The following is a 20,039-nucleotide window of genomic DNA, read 5'->3' as shown; positions in this document are numbered from 1 at the left end:
CCGCACTGCGCCCTGCCTGACCGTCTGCCGTGGGTGAGTGGACACAGCCAGATCCGCACTGCGCCCTGCCTGACCGCCTGCCATGGGTGAGTGGACACAGCCAGATCCGCACTGCGCCCTGCCTGACCGCCTGCCGTGGGTGAGTGGACACAGCCAGATCCGTACTGCGCCCTGCCTGCCCGTCTGCCGTGGGTCAGTGGACATGGCCAGATACACACAGCACCGTCTCTGCCCATCTCCCGTGGGTGAGTGGACACAGCCGGATCCGCACTGCGCCCTGCCTGCCCATCTCCCGTGGGTGAGTGGACACAGCCAGATCTGCACTGCGCCTTGCCTGCCCGTCTCACGTGGGTGAGTGGACACAGCCAGATCCGCACTGCGCCCTGCCTGACCGTCTCCCGTGGGTGAGTAGACACAGCCAGATCCGCACTGCGCCTTGCCTGCTCGTCTCACGTTGGTGAGTGGACACAGCCAGATCCGCACTGCGCCCTGCCTGCCCGTCTCCCGTGGGTGAGTGGACACAGCCAGATCCGCACTGCACCCTGCCTGACCGTCTGCCGTGGGTGAGTGGACACAGCCAGATCCGCACTGCGCCCTGCCTGCCCGTCTGCCGTGGGTCAGTGGACATAGCCATATCCACACAGCACCCTCTCTGCCCGTCTCCCGTGGGTGAGTGGACTCAGGCAGATCCACACTGCGCCTTGCCTGCCCGTCTCCCCTGGGTGAGTGGACACAGCCAGATCCACACTGCGCCCTGCCTGCCCGTCTCACGTGGGTGAGTGGACACAGCCAGATCCACACTGCGCCCTGCCTGCCCGTCTCCCGTGGGTGAGTTGACACTGCCAGATCCACACTGCGCCCTGCCTGCCCCTCTGCCGTGGGTCAGTGGACATAGCCATATCCACACAGCACGCTCTCTGCACGTCTCCCGTGGGTGAGTGGACACAACCAGATCCACACTGCGCCTTGCCTGCCCGTCCTCCCTGGGTGAGTGGACACAGCCAGATCCTCAATGGACCCTGCGTGCCCCTCTCCCGTGGGTGAGTGGACACAGCCAGATCCGCACTGCGCCGTGCCTACCCGTCTCCCGTGGGCTAGTGGACACAGCCAGATCCGCACTGCGCCCTGCCTCCCCGTCTGCCGTGGGTGAGTGGACACAGCCAGATCCACAGTGCGCCCTGCCTGCCAGTCTGCCGTGGGTGACTGGACACAGCCAGATCCGCACTGCGCCCTGCGTGACCGTCTGCCGTGGGTGAGTGGACACAGCCAGATCCGCACTGCGCCCTGCCTGACCGCCTGCCGTGGGTGAGTGGAGACAGCCATATCCGCACTGCGCCCCGCCTGCCCGTCTCCCGTGGGCGAGTGGACACAACCAGAACCGCACTGCGCCCTGCCTGCCCTTCTGCAGTGGGTGAGTGGACACAGCCAGATCCGCACTGCGCCCTGCATGACCGTCTGCCGTGTGTGAGTGGACACAGCCAGATCCCCACTGCGCCCTGCCTGCCCGTCTGCCGTGGGTGAGTGGACACAGCCAGATCCGCACTGCGCCCTGCCTGCCCGTCTGCCGTGGGTCAGTGGACATAGCCAGATCCACACAGCACCCTCTCTGCCCATCTCCCGTGGGTGAGTGGACACAGCCAGATCCACACTGCACCTTGCCTGCCCGTCTCCCCTGGGTGAGGGGACACAGCCAGATCCGCACTGCGCCTTGCCTGCCCGTCTCCCGTGGGTGAGTGGACACAGCCAGATCCGCACTGCGCCCTGCCTGCCCGTCTCCCGTGGGTGAGAGGACACAGCCAGATCCGCACTGCGCCTTGCCTGCCCATCTCACGTGGGTGAGTGGACACAGCCAGATCCGTACTGAGCCCTGCCTGCCCGTCTCCCGTGGGTGAGTGGACACAGCCAGATCCGCACTGCACCCTGCCTGACCTTCTGCCGTGGGTGAGTGGACACAGCCAGATCCGCACTGCGCCCTCCAGCCCGTCTGCCGTGGGTCAATGGACATAGCCATATCCACACAGCACCCTCTCTGCCCGTCTCCCGTGGGTGAGTGGACACAGCCAGATCCACACTTCGCCTTGCCTGCCCGTCTCACCTGGGTGAGTGGACACAGCCAGATCCGCACTGCGCCCTGCCTGCCCGTCTACCGTGGGTGAGTGGACACAGCCAGATCCGCACTGCGCCCTGCCTGCCCGTCTCCCGTGGGTGAGTGGACACAGCCAGATCTGCACTGCGCCTAGCCGGCCCATCTCTCGTCAGTGAGTGGACACAGCCAGATCCGCACTGCGCCCTGCCTACCCGTCTGCCATGGGTGAGTGGACACAGCCAGGTCCACACTGCGCCCTGCCTGCCCGTCTGCCGTGGGTCAGTGGACATAGCCAGATCCACACAGCACCGTCTCTGCCCATCTCCCGTGGGTGAGTGGACACAGCCGGATCCGCACTGCGCCCTGCCTGCCCGTCTCCCGTGGGTGAGTGGACACAGCCAGATCCGCACTGCGTCGTGCCTGCCCGTCTCCCTTGGGTGAGTGGACACAGCCAGATCCGCAGTGCACCCTGCCTGCCCGTCTCCCGTGGGTGAGTGGACACAGCCAGATCCGCACTGCGCCCTGCCTGACCGCCTGCCGTGGGTGAGTGGACACACCCAGATCCGTACTGCGCTCTGCCTGCCCGTCTGCCGTGGGTCAGTGGACATAGCCAGATCCAAACAGCACCGTCTCTGCCCATCTCCCATGGGTGAGTGGACACAGCCGGGTCCGCACTGCGCCCTGCCTGCCCATCTCCCGTGGGTGAGTGGACACAGCCAGATCCGCACTGCGCCTTGCCTGCCCGTCTCAGGTTGGTGAGTGGACACAGCCAGATCCGCACTACGTCGTGCCTGCCCGTCTCCCTTAGGTGAGTGGACACAGCCAGATCCGCAGTGCACCCTGCCTGCCCGTCTCCCGTGGGTGAGTGGACACAGCCAGATCCGCACTGCGCCCTGCCTGACCGCCTGCAGTGGGTGAGTGGACACAGCCAGATCCGTACTGCGCTCTGCCTGCCCGTCTGCCGTGGGTCAGTGGACATAGCCAGATCCAAACAGCACCGTCTCTGCCCATCTCCCATGGGTAAGTGGACACAGCCGGGACCGCACTGCGCCCTGCCTGCCCATCTCCCGTGGGTGAGTGGACACAGCCAGATCCGCACTGCGCCCTGCCTGCCCGTCTGCCGTGGGTGAGTGGACACAGCCAGATCCGCACTGCGCCCTGCATGACGGTCTGCCGTGGGTGAGTGGACACAGCCAGATCCGCACTGCGCCCTGCCGGACCGCCTGCCGTGGGTGAGTGGACACAGCCAGATCCGCACTGCGTCGTGCCTGCCCGTCTCCCTTGGGTGAGTGGACACAGCCAAATCCGCACTGCGCCCTGCCGGACCGCCTGCAGTGGGTGAGTGGACACAGCCAGATCCGTACTGCGCTCTGCCTGCCCGTCTGCCGTGGGTCAAGGACATAGCCAGATCCAAACAGCACCGTCTCTGCCCATCTCCCATGGGTGAGTGGACACAGCCGGGTCCGCACTGCGCCCTGCCTGCCCATCTCCCGTGGGTGAGTGGACACAGCCAGATCTGCACTGCGCCTTGCCTGCCCGTCTCAGGTTGGTGAGTGGACACAGCCAGATCCGCACTGCGTCGTGCCTGCCCGTCTCCCTTGGGTGAGTGGACACAGCCAGATCCGCAGTGCACCCTGCCTGCCCGTCTCCCGTGGGTGAGTGGACACAGCCAGATCCGCACTGCGCCCTGCCTGACCGCCTGCCGTGGGTGAGTGGACACAGCCAGATCCGTACTGCGCTCTGCATGCCCGTCTGCCGTGGGTCAGTGGACATAGCCAGATCCAAACAGCACCGTCTCTGCCCATCTCCCATGGGTGAGTGGACACAGCCGGGTCCGCACTGCGCCCTGCCTGCCCATCTCCCGTGGGTGAGTGGACACAGCCAGATCCGCACTGCGCCTTGCCTGCCCGTCTCAGGTTGGTGAGTGGACACAGCCAGATCCGCACTGCGCCCTGCCTGCCCGTCTCCCGTGGTTGAGTGGACACAGCCAGATCCGCACTACACCCTGCCTGACCGTCTGCCGTGGGTGAGTGGACACAGCTAGATCCGCACTGCGCCCTGCCTGCCCGTCTGCCGTGGGTCAGAGGACATAGCCATATCCACACAGCACCCTCTCTGCCCGTCTCCCGTGGGTGAGTGGACACAGCCAGATCCACACTGCGCCTTGCCTGCCCGTCACCCCTGGGTGAGTGGACACAGCCAGATCCGCACTGCGCCCTGCCTGCCCGTCTCCCGTGGGTGAGTGGACACAGCCAGATCCTCACTGCGCCTTGCCTGCCCGTCTCCCGTCAGTGAGTGGACACAGCCAGATCCGCACTGCGCACTGCCTGCCCGTCTCCCGTGGGTGAGTGGACACAGCCAGATCTGCACTGCGCCCTGCCTGCCCGTCTGCCGTGGGTGAGTGGACACAGCCAGATCCGCACTGCGCCCTGCCTGACCGTCTGCCGTGGGTGAGTGGACACAGCCAGATCCGCACTGTGCCCTGCCGGACCGCCTGCCGTGAGTGAGTGGACACAGCCAGATCCGCACTGCGCCCTGCCTGACCGCCAGTTGTGGGTGAGTGGACACAGCCAGATCCGTACTGCACCCTGCCTGCCCGTCTGCCGTGGGTCAGTGGACATAGCCAGATCCACACAGCACCGTCTCTGCCCATCTCCCGTGGGTCAGTGGACACAGCCGGATCCGCACTGCGCCCTGCCTGCCTGTCTCCCGTGGGTGAGTGGACACAGCCAGATACGCACTGCGCCTTGCCTGCCCGTATCACGTTGGTTAGTTGACACAGCCAGATCCGCACTGCGCCCTGCCTGCCCGTCTCACGTGGGTGAGTGGACACAGCCAGATCCGCACTGCACCCTGCCTGACCGTCTGCCGTGGGTGAGTGGACACAGCCAGATCCGCACTGCGCCCTGCCTGCCCGTCTGCCGTGGGTCAGTGGACATAGCCATATCCACACAGCACTCTCTCTGCCCGTCTCCCGTGGGTGAGTGGACACAGCGAGATCCACACTGCGCCTTGCCTGCCCGTCTCCACTGGGTGAGGGGACACAGCCAGATCCGCACTGCGCCCTGCCTGCTCGTCTCCCGTGGGTGAGTGGACACAGCCAGATCGGCACTGCGACCTGCCTGCCCGTCTCCCGTGGGTGAGTGGACACAGCTAGATCCGCACTACGCCTTGCCTGCCCGTCTCCCGTCCGTGAGTGGACACAGCCAGATCCGCACTGCGCCCTGCCTGCCCGTCTCTCGTGGGTGAGTGGACACAGCCAGATCCGCACTGCGCCCTGCCTGCCCGTCTCCCGTGGGCGAGTGGACACAGCCAGATCCGCACTGCGCCCTGCCTGACCGCCTGCCCTGGGTGAGTGGACACAGCCAGATTCGTACTGCGCCCTGCCTGACCGCATGCTGTGGGTGCGTGGCACAGCTAGATCCGCACTGCGCCCTGCCTGCCCGTCTGCCGTGGGCGAGTGGACACAGCCAGATCCGCACTGCGCCCTGCCTGACCGTCTGCCGTGTGTGAGAGGACACAGCCAGATCCGCACTGCGCCCTGCCTGACCGCCTGCCGTGGGTGAGTGGACACAGCCAGATCCGCACTGCGCCCTGCCTGCCCGTCTCCCGAGGGCGAGTGGACACAGCCAGATCCGCACTGCGCCCTGCCTGCCCTTCTGCTGTGGGTGAGTGGACACAGCCAGATCTGCACAGCGCCCTGCCTGACCGTCTGCCGTGAGTGAGTGGACACAGCCAGATCCACACTGCGCCCTGCCTGCCCGTCTACCGTGGGTGAGTGGACACAGCCAGATCCGCACTGCGCCCTGCCTGACCGTCTGCCCTGGGTGAGTGGACACAGCCAGATTCGTACTGCGCCCTGCCTGACCGCATGCTGTGGGTGCGTGGCACAGCCAGATCCGCACTGCGCCCTGCCTGACCGTCTGCCGTGGGTGAGTGGACACAGCCAGATCCGTACTGCACCCTGCCTGCCTGTCTACCGTGGGTCAGTGGACATAGCCAGATCCACACAGCACCGTGTCTGCCCATCTCCCGTGGGTGAGTGGACACAGCCGGATCCGCACTGCGCCCTGCCTGACCATCTCCCGTGGGTGAGTGGACACAGCCAAATCCGCACTGCGCCTTGCCTGCCCGTCTCACGTTGGTGAGTGGACACAGCCAGATCCGCACTGCGCCCTGCCTGCCCGTCTCCCGTGGGTGAGTGGACACAGCCAGATCCGCACTGCGCCTTCCCTGCCCGTCTCTTGTCGGTGAGTGTACACATCCAGATCCGCACTGCGCCCTGCTTGCCCGTCTCCCATGGGTGAGTGGACACAGCCAGATCCGCACTGCGCGCTGCCTGCCCGTCTCCCGTGGGCGAGTGGACACAGCTAGATCCGCACTGCGCCCTGTCTGACCGTCTGCCGTGGGTGAGTGGACACAGCCAGATCCGCACTGCACCCTGCCTGACCGTCTGCCGTGGGAGAGTGGACACAGCCATATCCGCACTGCGCCTTGCCTACCCGTCTCCCGTCAGTGAGTGCACACAGCCAGATCCGCACTGCGCCCTGCCTGCCCGTCTCCCGTGGGTGAGAGGACACAGCCAGATCCACACTGCGCCCTGCCTGCCCGTCTGCCGTGGGTGAGTGGACACAGCCAGATCAGCACTGCGCCCTGCCTGCCCGTCTGCCGTGGGTCAGTGGACATAGCCATATCCACACAGCACCCTCTCTGCCCGTCTCCCGTGGGTGAGTGGACACAGCCAGATCCACACTGCGCCTTGCCTGCCCGTCTCCCCTGGGTGAGTGGACACAGCCAGATCCTCACTGGGCCCTGACTGCCCGTCTCCCGTGGGTGAGTGTACACAGCCAGATCGGCACTGCGCCCTGCCTGCCCGTCTGCCGTGGGTGAGTGGACACAGCCAGATCCGCACTGCGCCCTGCCTGACCGTCTGCCATGGGTGAGTGGACACAGCCAGATCCGCACTGCGCCCTGCCGGACCGCCTGCCGTGGGTAACTGGACACAGCCAGATCCGCACTGCGCCCTGCCTGACCGCCAGTCGTGGGTGAGTGGACACAGCCAGATCCGTACTGCACCCTGCCTGCCCGTCTGCCGTGGGTCAGTGGACATAGCCAGATCCACACAGCACCGTCTCTGCCCATCTCCCGTGGGTCAGTGGACACAGCCGGATCCGCACTGCGCCCTGCCTGCCTGTCTCCCGTGGGTGAGTGGACACAGCCAGATCCGCACTGCGCCTTGCCTGCCCGTCTCACGTTGGTTAGTGGACACAGCCAGATCCGCACTGCACCCTGCCTGCCCGTCTCCCGTGGGTGAGTGGACACAGCCAGATCCGCACTGCACCCTGCCTGACCGTCTGCCGTGGGTGAGTGGACACAGCCAGATCCGCACTGCGCCCTGCCTGCCCGTCTGCCGTGGGTCAGTGGACATAGCCATATCCACACAGCACCCTCTCTGCCCGTCTCCCGAGGGTGAGTGGACACAGCGAGATCCACACTGCGCCTTGCCTGCCCGTCTCCCCTGGGTGAGGGGACACAGCCAGATCCGCACTGCGCCCTGCCTGCTCGTCTCCCATGGGTGAGTGGACACAGCCAGATCCGCACTGCGCCCTGCCTGACCGTCTGCCGTGTGTGAGTGGACACAGCAAGATCCACAGTGCGCCCTGCCTGCCCGTCTGCCGTGGGTGAGTGGACACAGCCAGATCCGCACTGCGCCCTGCGTGACCGTCTGCCGTGGGTGAGTGGACACAGCCAGATCCGCACTGCGCCCTGCCTGACCGCCTGCCGTGGGTGAGTGGAGACAGCCAGATCCGCACTGCGCCCCGCCTGCCCGTCTCCCGTGGGCGAGTGGACACAACCAGAACCGCACTGCGCCCTGCCTGCCCGTCTGCAGTGGGTGAGTGGACACAGCCAGATCCGCACTGCGCCCTGCCTGACCGTCTGCCGTGTGTGAGTGGACACAGCCAGATCCCCACTGCGCCCTGCCTGCCCGTCTGCCGTGGGTGAGTGGACACAGCCAGATCCGCACTGCGCCCTGCCTGACCGTCTGCCGTGGGTCAGTGGACACAGCCAGATCCGCCCCGCGCCCTGACTGACCGCCTGCTGTGGGTGCGTGGACACAGCCAGATCCGCACTGCGCCCTGCCTAACCGTCTGCCGTGGTTGAGTGGACACAGCCAGATCCGTACTGCGCCCTGCCTGCCCGTCTGCCGTGAGTCAGTGGACATAGCCAGATCCACACAGCACAGTCTCTGCCCATCTCCCGTGGGTGAGTGGACACAGCCGGATCCGCACTGCGCCCTGCCTGCCCGTCTCCTGTGGGTGAGTGGACACAGCCAGATCCGCACTGCGCCTTGCCTGCCCGTCTCACGTGGGTGAGTGGACACAGCCATATCCGCACTGCGCCCTGCCTGCCCGTCTCCCGTGGGTGAGTGGACATAGCCAGATCCACACAGCACCGTCTGTGCCCATCTCCCGTGGGTGAGTGGACACAGCCGTATCCGCACTGCGCCCTGCCTGCCCATCTCCCATGGCTTAGTGGACACAGCCAGATCCGCACTGCGCCTTGCCTGCCCGTCTCACGTTGGTGAGTGGACACAGCCAGATCCGCACTGCCCCCTGCCTGCCCGTCTCCCGTGGGTGAGTGGACACAGCCAGATCCGCACTGCACCCTTCCTGACCGTCTGTCGTGGGTGAGTGGACACAGCCAGATCCGGACTGCGCCCCGCCTGCCCGTCTGCCGTGGGTCAGTGGACATAGCCATATCCACACAGCACCCTCTTTGCCCGTCTCCCGTGGGTGAGTGGACACAGCCAGATCCACACTGCACCTTGCCTGCCCGTCTCCCCTGGGTGAGGGGACACAGCCAGATCCGCACTGCGCTCTGCCTGCCCGTCTCCCGTGGGTGAGTGGACACAGCCAGATCCGCACTGCGCCCTGCCTGCCCGTCTCCCGTGGGTGAGTGGACACAGCCAGATCCGCACTGCGCCTTCCCTGCCCGTCTCCCGTGGGTGATTGGACACAGCCAGATCCGCACTGCGCCCTGCCTGACCGTCTGCCGTGGGTGAGTGGACACAGCCAGATCCGCACTGCGCCCTGCCGGACCGCCTGCCGTGGGTGAGTGGACACAGCCAGATCCGCACTGCGTCGTGCCTGCCCGTCTCCCTTGGGTGAGTGGACACAGCCAGATCCGCACTGCGCCCTGCCGGACCGCCTGCAGTGGGTGAGTGGACACAGCCAGATCCGTACTGCGCTCTGCCTGCCCGTCTGCCGTGGGTCAAGGACATAGCCAGATCCAAACAGCACCGTCTCTGCCCATCTCCCATGGGTGAGTGGACACAGCCGGGTCCGCACTGCGCCCTGCCTGCCCATGTCCCGTGGGTGAGTGGACACAGCCAGATCTGCACTGCGCCTTGCCTGCCCGTCTCAGGTTGGTGAGTGGACACAGCCAGATCCGCACTGCGTCGTGCCTGCCCGTCTCCCTTGGGTGAGTGGACACAGCCAGATCCGCAGTGCACCCTGCCTGCCCGTCTCGCGTGGGTGAGTGGACACAGCCAGATCCGCACTGCGCCCTGCCTGACCGCCTGCCGTGGGTGAGTGGACACAGCCAGATCCGTACTGCGCTCTGCCTGCCCGTCTGCCGTGGGTCAGTGGACATAGCCAGATCCAAACAGCACCGTCTCTGCCCATCTCCCATGGGTGAGTGGACACAGCCGGGTCCGCACTGCGCCCTGCCTGCCCATCTCCCGTGGGTGAGTGGACACAGCCAGATCTGCACTGCGCCTTGCCTGCCCGTCTCAGGTTGGTGAGTGGACACAGCCAGATCCGCACTGCGCCCTGCCTGCCCGTCTCCCGTGGTTGAGTGGACACAGCCAGATCCGCACTACACCCTGCCTGACCGTCTGCCGTGGGTGAGTGGACACAGCTAGATCCGCACTGCGCCCTGCCTGCCCGTCTGCCGTGGGTCAGAGGACATAGCCATATCCACACAGCACCCTCTCTGCCCGTCTCCCGTGGGTGAGTGGACACAGCCAGATCCACACTGCGCCTTGCCTGCCCGTCACCCCTGGGTGAGTGGACACAGCCAGATCCGCACTGCGCCCTGCCTGACCGTCTGCCGTGGGTGAGTGGACACAGCCAGATCCGCACTGCGCCCTGCCTGACCGCCTGCCGTGGGTGAGTGGACACAGCCAGATCCGCACTGCGCCCTGCCTGACCGCCTGCCGTGGGTGAGTGGACACAGCCAGATCCGTACTGCGCCCTGCCTGCCCGTCTGCCGTGGGTCAGTGGACATGGCCAGATACACACAGCACCGTCTCTGCCCATCTCCCGTGGGTGAGTGGACACAGCCGGATCCGCACTGCGCCCTGCCTGCCCATCTCCCGTGGGTGAGTGGACACAGCCAGATCTGCACTGCGCCTTGCCTGCCCGTCTCACGTGGGTGAGTGGACACAGCCAGATCCGCACTGCGCCCTGCCTGACCGTCTCCCGTGGGTGAGTAGACACAGCCAGATCCGCACTGCGCCTTGCCTGCTCGTCTCACGTTGGTGAGTGGACACAGCCAGATCCGCACTGCGCCCTGCCTGCCCGTCTCCCGTGGGTGAGTGGACACAGCCAGATCCGCACTGCACCCTGCCTGACCGTCTGCCGTGGGTGAGTGGACACAGCCAGATCCGCACTGCGCCCTGCCTGCCCGTCTGCCGTGGGTCAGTGGACATAGCCATATCCACACAGCACCCTCTCTGCCCGTCTCCCGTGGGTGAGTGGACTCAGGCAGATCCACACTGCGCCTTGCCTGCCCGTCTCCCCTGGGTGAGTGGACACAGCCAGATCCACACTGCGCCCTGCCTGCCCGTCTCACGTGGGTGAGTGGACACAGCCAGATCCACACTGCGCCCTGCCTGCCCGTCTCCCGTGGGTGAGTTGACACTGCCAGATCCACACTGCGCCCTGCCTGCCCCTCTGCCGTGGGTCAGTGGACATAGCCATATCCACACAGCACGCTCTCTGCACGTCTCCCGTGGGTGAGTGGACACAACCAGATCCACACTGCGCCTTGCCTGCCCGTCCTCCCTGGGTGAGTGGACACAGCCAGATCCTCAATGGACCCTGCGTGCCCCTCTCCCGTGGGTGAGTGGACACAGCCAGATCCGCACTGCGCCGTGCCTACCCGTCTCCCGTGGGCTAGTGGACACAGCCAGATCCGCACTGCGCCCTGCCTGCCCGTCTGCCGTGGGTGAGTGGACACAGCCAGATCCACAGTGCGCCCTGCCTGCCAGTCTGCCGTGGGTAACTGGACACAGCCAGATCCGCACTGCGCCCTGCGTGACCGTCTGCCGTGGGTGAGTGGACACAGCCAGATCCGCACTGCGCCCTGCCTGACCGCCTGCCGTGGGTGAGTGGAGACAGCCATATCCGCACTGCGCCCCGCCTGCCCGTCTCCCGTGGGCGAGTGGACACAACCAGAACCGCACTGCGCCCTGCCTGCCCTTCTGCAGTGGGTGAGTGGACACAGCCAGATCCGCACTGCGCCCTGCATGACCGTCTGCCGTGTGTGAGTGGACACAGCCAGATCCCCACTGCGCCCTGCCTGCCCGTCTGCCGTGGGTGAGTGGACACAGCCAGATCCGCACTGCGCCCTGCCTGCCCGTCTGCCGTGGGTCAGTGGACATAGCCAGATCCACACAGCACCGTCTCTGCCCATCTCCCGTGGGTGAGTGGACACAGCCGGATACGCACTGCGCCCTGCCTGCGCATCTCCCGTGGGTTAGTGGACACAGCCAGATCCGCACTGCGCCTTGCCTGCCCGTCTCACGTTGGTGAGTGGACACAGCCAGATCCGCAATGCGCCCTGCCTGCCCGTCTCCCGTGGGTGAGTGGACACAGCCAGATCCGCACTGCACCCTTCCTGACCGTCTGCCGTGAGTGAATGGACACAGCCAGATCCGGACTGCGCCCCGCCTGCCCGTCTGCCGTAGGTCAGTGGACATAGCCATATCTACACAGCACCCTCTCTGCCCATCTCCCGTGGGTGAGTGGACACAGCCAGATCCACACTGCACCTTGCCTGCCCGTCTCCCCTGGGTGAGGGGACACAGCCAGATCCGCACTGCGCCGTGCCTGCCCGTCTCCCGTGGGTGAGTGGACACAGCCAGATCCGCACTGCGCCCTGCCTGCCCGTCTCCCGTGGGTGAGAGGACACAGCCAGATCCGCACTGCGCCTTGCCTGCCCGTCTCACGTGGGTGAGTGGACACAGCCAGATCCGTACTGAGCCCTGCCTGCCCGTCTCCCGTGGGTGAGTGGACACAGCCAGATCCGCACTGCACCCTGCCTGACCTTCTGCCGTGGGTGAGTGGACACAGCCAGATCCGCACTGCGCCCTCCAGCCCGTCTGCCGTGGGTCAATGGACATAGCCATATCCACACAGCACCCTCTCTGCCCGTCTCCCGTGGGTGAGTGGACACAGCCAGATCCACACTTCGCCTTGCCTGCCCGTCTCACCTGGGTGAGTGGACACAGCCAGATCCGCACTGCGCCCTGCCTGCCCGTCTACCGTGGGTGAGTGGACACAGCCAGATCCGCACTGCGCCCTGCCTGCCCGTCTACCGTGGGTGAGTGGACACAGCCAGATCCGCACTGCGCCCTGCCTGCCCGTCTCCCGTGGGTGAGTGGACACAGCCAGATCTGCACTGCGCCTAGCCGGCCCATCTCTCGTCAGTGAGTGGACACAGCCAGATCCGCACTGCGCCCTGCCTACCCGTCTGCCATGGGTGAGTGGACACAGCCAGGTCCACACTGCGCCCTGTCTGCCCGTCTGCCGTGGGTCAGTGGACATAGCCAGATCCACACAGCACCGTCTCTGCCCATCTCCCGTGGGTGAGTGGACACAGCCGGATCCGCACTGCGCCCTGCCTGCCCGTCTCCCGTGGGTGAGTGGACACAGCCAGATCCGCACTGCGTCGTGCCTGCCCGTCTCCCTTGGGTGAGTGGACACAGCCAGATCCGCAGTGCACCCTGCCTGCCCGTCTCCCGTGGGTGAGTGGACACAGCCAGATCCGCACTGCGCCCTGCCTGACCGCCTGCCGTGGGTGAGTGGACACACCCAGATCCGTACTGCGCTCTGCCTGCCCGTCTGCCGTGGGTCAGTGGACATAGCCAGATCCAAACAGCACCGTCTCTGCCCATCTCCCATGGGTGAGTGGACACAGCCGGGTCCGCACTGCGCCCTGCCTGCCCATCTCCCGTGGGTGAGTGGACACAGCCAGATCCGCACTGCGCCTTGCCTGCCCGTCTCAGGTTGGTGAGTGGACACAGCCAGATCCGCACTACGTCGTGCCTGCCCGTCTCCCTTGGGTGAGTGGACACAGCCAGATCCGCAGTGCACCCTGCCTGCCCATCTCCCGTGGGTGAGTGGACACAGCCAGATCCGCACTGCGCCCTGCCTGACCGCCTGCAGTGGGTGAGTGGACACAGCCAGATCCGTACTGCGCTCTGCCTGCCCGTCTGCCGTGGGTCAGTGGACATAGCCAGATCCAAACAGCACCGTCTCTGCCCATCTCCCATGGGTAAGTGGACACAGCCGGGACCGCACTGCGCCCTGCCTGCCCATCTCCCGTGGGTGAGTGGACACAGCCAGATCCGCACTGTGCCCTGCCTGCCCGTCTGCCGTGGGTGAGTGGACACAGCCAGATCCGCACTGCGCCCTGCATGACCGTCTGCCGTGGGTGAGTGGACACAGCCAGATCCGCACTGCGCCCTGCCGGACCGCCTGCCGTGGGTGAGTGGACACAGCCAGATCCGCACTGCGTCGTGCCTGCCCGTCTCCCTTGGGTGAGTGGACACAGCCAAATCCGCACTGCGCCCTGCCGGACCGCCTGCAGTGGGTGAGTGGACACAGCCAGATCCGTACTGGGCTCTGCCTGCCCGTCTGCCGTGGGTCAAGGACATAGCCAGATCCAAACAGCACCGTCTCTGCCCATCTCCCATGGGTGAGTGGACACAGCCGGGTCCGCACTGCGCCCTGCCTGCCCATCTCCCGTGGGTGAGTGGACACAGCCAGATCTGCACTGCGCCTTGCCTGCCCGTCTCAGGTTGGTGAGTGGACACAGTCAGATCCGCACTGCGTCGTGCCTGCCCGTCTCCCTTGGGTGAGTGGACACAGCCAGATCCGCAGTGCACCCTGCCTGCCCGTCTCCCGTGGGTGAGTGGACACAGCCAGATCCGCACTGCGCCCTGCCTGACCGCCTGCCGTGGGTGAGTGGACACAGCCAGATCCGTACTGCGCTCTGCCTGCCCGTCTGCCGTGGGTCAGTGGACATAGCCAGATCCAAACAGCACCGTCTCTGCCCATCTCCCATGGGTGAGTGGACACAGCCGGGTCCGCACTGCGCCCTGCCTGCCCATCTCCCGTGGGTGAGTGGACACAGCCAGATCCGCACTGCGCCTTGCCTGCCCGTCTCAGGTTGGTGAGTGGACACAGCCAGATCCGCACTGCGCCCTGCCTGCCCGTCTCCCGTGGTTGAGTGGACACAGCCAGATCCGCACTACACCCTGCCTGACCGTCTGCCGTGGGTGAGTGGACACAGCTAGATCCGCACTGCGCCCTGCCTGCCCGTCTGCCGTGGGTCAGAGGACATAGCCATATCCACACAGCACCCTCTCTGCCCGTCTCCCGTGGGTGAGTGGACACAGCCAGATCCACACTGCGCCTTGCCTGCCCGTCACCCCTGGGTGAGTGGACACAGCCAGATCCGCACTGCGCCCTGCCTGCCCGTCTCCCGTGGGTGAGTGGACACAGCCAGATCCTCACTGCGCCTTGCCTGCCCGTCTCCCGTCAGTGAGTGGACACAGCCAGATCCGCACTGCGCACTGCCTGCCCGTCTCCCGTGGGTGAGTGGACACAGCCAGATCTGCACTGCGCCCTGACTGCCCGTCTGCCGAGGGTGAGTGGACACAGCCAGATCCGCACTGCGCCCTGCCTGACCGTCTGCCGTGGGTGAGTGGACACAGCCAGATCCGCACTGCGCCCTGCCTGACCGCCTGCCGTGGGTGAGTGGACACAGCCAGATCCGCACTGCGCCCTGCCTGACCGCCTGCCGTGGGTGAGTGGACACAGCCAGATCCGTACTGCGCCCTGCCTGCCCGTCTGCCGTGGGTCAGTGGACATGGCCAGATACACACAGCACCGTCTCTGCCCATCTCCCGTGGGTGAGTGGACACAGCCGGATCCGCACTGCGCCCTGCCTGCCCATCTCCCGTGGGTGAGTGGACACAGCCAGATCTGCACTGCGCCTTGCCTGCCCGTCTCACGTGGGTGAGTGGACACAGCCAGATCCGCACTGCGCCCTGCCTGACCGTCTCCCGTGGGTGAGTAGACACAGCCAGATCCGCACTGCGCCTTGCCTGCTCGTCTCACGTTGGTGAGTGGACACAGCCAGATCCGCACTGCGCCCTGCCTGCCCGTCTCCCGTGGGTGAGTGGACACAGCCAGATCCGCACTGCACCCTGCCTGACCGTCTGCCGTGGGTGAGTGGACACAGCCAGATCCGCACTGCGCCCTGCCTGCCCGTCTGCCGTGGGTCAGTGGACATAGCCATATCCACACAGCACCCTCTCTGCCCGTCTCCCGTGGGTGAGTGGACTCAGGCAGATCCACACTGCGCCTTGCCTGCCCGTCTCCCCTGGGTGAGTGGACACAGCCAGATCCACACTGCGCCCTGCCTGCCCGTCTCACGTGGGTGAGTGGACACAGCCAGATCCACACTGCGCCCTGCCTGCCCGTCTCCCGTGGGTGAGTTGACACTGCCAGATCCACACTGCGCCCTGCCTGCCCCTCTGCCGTGGGTCAGTGGACATAGCCATATCCACACAGCACGCTCTCTGCACGTCTCCCGTGGGTGAGTGGACACAACCAGATCCACACTGCGCCTTGCCTGCCCGTCCTCCCTGGGTGAGTGGACACAGCCAGATCCTCAATGGACCCTGCGTGCCCCTCTCCCGTGGGTGAGTGGACACAGCCAGATTCGCACTGCGCCGTGCCTACCCGTCTCCCGTGGGCTAGTGGACACAGCCAGATCCACACTGCGCCCTGCCTGCCCGTCTGCCGTGGGTGAGTGGACACAGCCAGATCCACAGTGCGCCCTGCCTGCCAGTCTGCCGTGGGTAACTGGACACAGCCAGATCCGCACTGCGCCCTGCGTGACCGTCTGCCGTGGGTGAGTGGACACAGCCAGATCCGCACTGCGCCCTGCCTGACCGCCTGCCGTGGGTGAGTGGAGACAGCCATATCCGCACTGCGCCCCGCCTGCCCGTCTCCCGTGGGCGAGTGGACACAACCAGAACCGCACTGCGCCCTGCCTGCCCTTCTGCAGTGGGTGAGTGGACACAGCCAGATCCGCACTGCGCCCTGCATGACCGTCTGCCGTGTGTGAGTGGACACAGCCAGATCCCCACTGCGCCCTGCCTGCCCGTCTGCCGTGGGTGAGTGGACACAGCCAGATCCGCACTGCGCCCTGCCTGCCCGTCTGCCGTGGGTCAGTGGACATAGCCAGATCCACACAGCACCGTCTCTGCCCATCTCCCGTGGGTGAGTGGACACAGCCGGATACGCACTGCGCCCTGCCTGCGCATCTCCCGTGGGTTAGTGGACACAGCCAGATCCGCACTGCGCCTTGCCTGCCCGTCTCACGTTGGTGAGTGGACACAGCCAGATCCGCAATGCGCCCTGCCTGCCCGTCTCCCGTGGGTGAGTGGACACAGCCAGATCCGCACTGCACCCTTCCTGACCGTCTGCCGTGAGTGAATGGACACAGCCAGATCCGGACTGCGCCCCGCCTGCCCGTCTGCCGTAGGTCAGTGGACATAGCCATATCTACACAGCACCCTCTCTGCCCATCTCCCGTGGGTGAGTGGACACAGCCAGATCCACACTGCACCTTGCCTGCCCGTCTCCCCTGGGTGAGGGGACACAGCCAGATCCGCACTGCGCCGTGCCTGCCCGTCTCCCGTGGGTGAGTGGACACAGCCAGATCCGCACTGCGCCCTGCCTGCCCGTCTCCCGTGGGTGAGAGGACACAGCCAGATCCGCACTGCGCCTTGCCTGCCCGTCTCACGTGGGTGAGTGGACACAGCCAGATCCGTACTGAGCCCTGCCTGCCCGTCTCCCGTGGGTGAGTGGACACAGCCAGATCCGCACTGCACCCTGCCTGACCTTCTGCCGTGGGTGAGTGGACACAGCCAGATCCGCACTGCGCCCTCCAGCCCGTCTGCCGTGGGTCAATGGACATAGCCATATCCACACAGCACCCTCTCTGCCCGTCTCCCGTGGGTGAGTGGACACAGCCAGATCCACACTTCGCCTTGCCTGCCCGTCTCACCTGGGTGAGTGGACACAGCCAGATCCGCACTGCGCCCTGCCTGCCCGTCTACCGTGGGTGAGTGGACACAGCCAGATCCGCACTGCGCCCTGCCTGCCCGTCTCCCGTGGGTGAGTGGACACAGCCAGATCTGCACTGCGCCTAGCCGGCCCATCTCTCGTCAGTGAGTGGACACAGCCAGATCCGCACTGCGCCCTGCCTACCCGTCTGCCATGGGTGAGTGGACACAGCCAGGTCCACACTGCGCCCTGTCTGCCCGTCTGCCGTGGGTCAGTGGACATAGCCAGATCCACACAGCACCGTCTCTGCCCATCTCCCGTGGGTGAGTGGACACAGCCGGATCCGCACTGCGCCCTGCCTGCCCGTCTCCCGTGAGTGAGTGGACACAGCCAGATCCGCACTGCGTCGTGCCTGCCCGTCTCCCTTGGGTGAGTGGACACAGCCAGATCCGCAGTGCACCCTGCCTGCCCGTCTCCCGTGGGTGAGTGGACACAGCCAGATCCGCACTGCGCCCTGCCTGACCGCCTGCCGTGGGTGAGTGGACACACCCAGATCCGTACTGCGCTCTGCCTGCCCGTCTGCCGTGGGTCAGTGGACATAGCCAGATCCAAACAGCACCGTCTCTGCCCATCTCCCATGGGTGAGTGGACACAGCCGGGTCCGCACTGCGCCCTGCCTGCCCATCTCCCGTGGGTGAGTGGACACAGCCAGATCCGCACTGCGCCTTGCCTGCCCATCTCAGGTTGGTGAGTGGACACAGCCAGATCCGCACTACGTCGTGCCTGCCCGTCTCCCTTGGGTGAGTGGACACAGCCAGATCCGCAGTGCACCCTGCCTGCCCGTCTCCCGTGGGTGAGTGGACACAGCCAGATCCGCACTGCGCCCTGCCTGACCGCCTGCAGTGGGTGAGTGGACACAGCCAGATCCGTACTGCGCTCTGCCTGCCCGTCTGCCGTGGGTCAGTGGACATAGCCAGATCCAAACAGCACCGTCTCTGCCCATCTCCCCTGGGTAAGTGGACACAGCCGGGACCGCACTGCGCCCTGCCTGCCCATCTCCCGTGGGTGAGTGGACACAGCCAGATACGCACTGCGCCCTGCCTGCCCGTCTGCCGTGGGTGAGTGGACACAGCCAGATCCGCACTGCGCCCTGCATGACCGTCTGCCGTGGGTGAGTGGACACAGCCAGATCCGCACTGCGCCCTGCCGGACCGCCTGCCGTGGGTGAGTGGACACAGCCAGATCCGCACTGCGTCGTGCCTGCCCGTCTCCCTTGGGTGAGTGGACAAAGCCACATCCGCACTGCGCCCTGCCGGACCGCCTGCAGTGGGTGAGTGGACACAGCCAGATCCGTACTGGGCTCTGCCTGCCCGTCTGCCGTGGGTCAAGGACATAGCCAGATCCAAACAGCACCGTCTCTGCCCATCTCCCATGGGTGAGTGGACACAGCCGGGTCCGCACTGCGCCCTGCCTGCCCATCTCCCGTGGGTGAGTGGACACAGCCAGATCTGCACTGCGCCTTGCCTGCCCGTCTCAGGTTGGTGAGTGGACACAGCCAGATCCGCACTGCGTCGTGCCTGCCCGTCTCCCTTGGGTGAGTGGACACAGCCAGATCCGCAGTGCACCCTGCCTGCCCGTCTCCCGTGGGTGAGTGGACACAGCCAGATCCGCACTGCGCCCTGCCTGACCGCCTGCCGTGGGTGAGTGGACACAGCCAGATCCGTACTGCGCTCTGCCTGCCCGTCTGCCGTGGGTCAGTGGACATAGCCAAATCCAAACAGCACCGTCTCTGCCCATCTCCCATGGGTGAGTGGACACAGCCGGGTCCGCACTGCGCCCTGCCTGCCCATCTCCCGTGGGTGAGTGGACACAGCCAGATCCGCACTGCGCCTTGCCTGCCCGTCTCAGGTTGGTGAGTGGACACAGCCAGATCCGCACTGCGCCCTGCCTGCCCGTCTCCCGTGGTTGAGTGGACACAGCCAGATCCGCACTACACCCTGCCTGACCGTCTGCCGTGGGTGAGTTGACACAGCTAGATCCGCACTGCGCCCTGCCTGCCCGTCTGCCGTGGGTCAGAGGACATAGCCATATCCACACAGCACCCTCTCTGCCCGTCTCCCGTGGGTGAGTGGACACAGCCAGATCCACACTGCGCCTTGCCTGCCCGTCACCCCTGGGTGAGTGGACACAGCCAGATCCGCACTGCGCCCTGCCTGCCCGTCTCCCGTGGGTGAGTGGACACAGCCAGATCCTCACTGCGCCTTGCCTGCCCGTCTCCCGTCAGTGAGTGGACACAGCCAGATCCGCACTGCGCACTGCCTGCCCGTCTCCCGTGGGTGAGTGGACACAGCCAGATCTGCACTGCGCCCTGACTGCCCGTCTGCCGAGGGTGAGTGGACACAGCCAGATCCGCACTGCGCCCTGCCTGACCGTCTGCCGTGGGTGAGTGGACACAGCCAGATCCGCACTGCGCCCTGCCTGACCGCCTGCCGTGGGTGAGTGGACACAGCCAGATCCGCACTGCGCCCTGCCTGACCGCCTGCCGTGGGTGAGTGGACACAGCCAGATCCGTACTGCGCCCT

The sequence above is a fragment of the Microcebus murinus genome, unplaced genomic scaffold (genome assembly GCF_040939455.1).
Source record: "Microcebus murinus isolate Inina unplaced genomic scaffold, M.murinus_Inina_mat1.0 scaf002_hap2_Mmur4.0, whole genome shotgun sequence".
Taxonomy (NCBI): Eukaryota; Metazoa; Chordata; class Mammalia; order Primates; family Cheirogaleidae; genus Microcebus; species Microcebus murinus.
Note: the sequence above shows the minus strand (reverse complement) of the source record.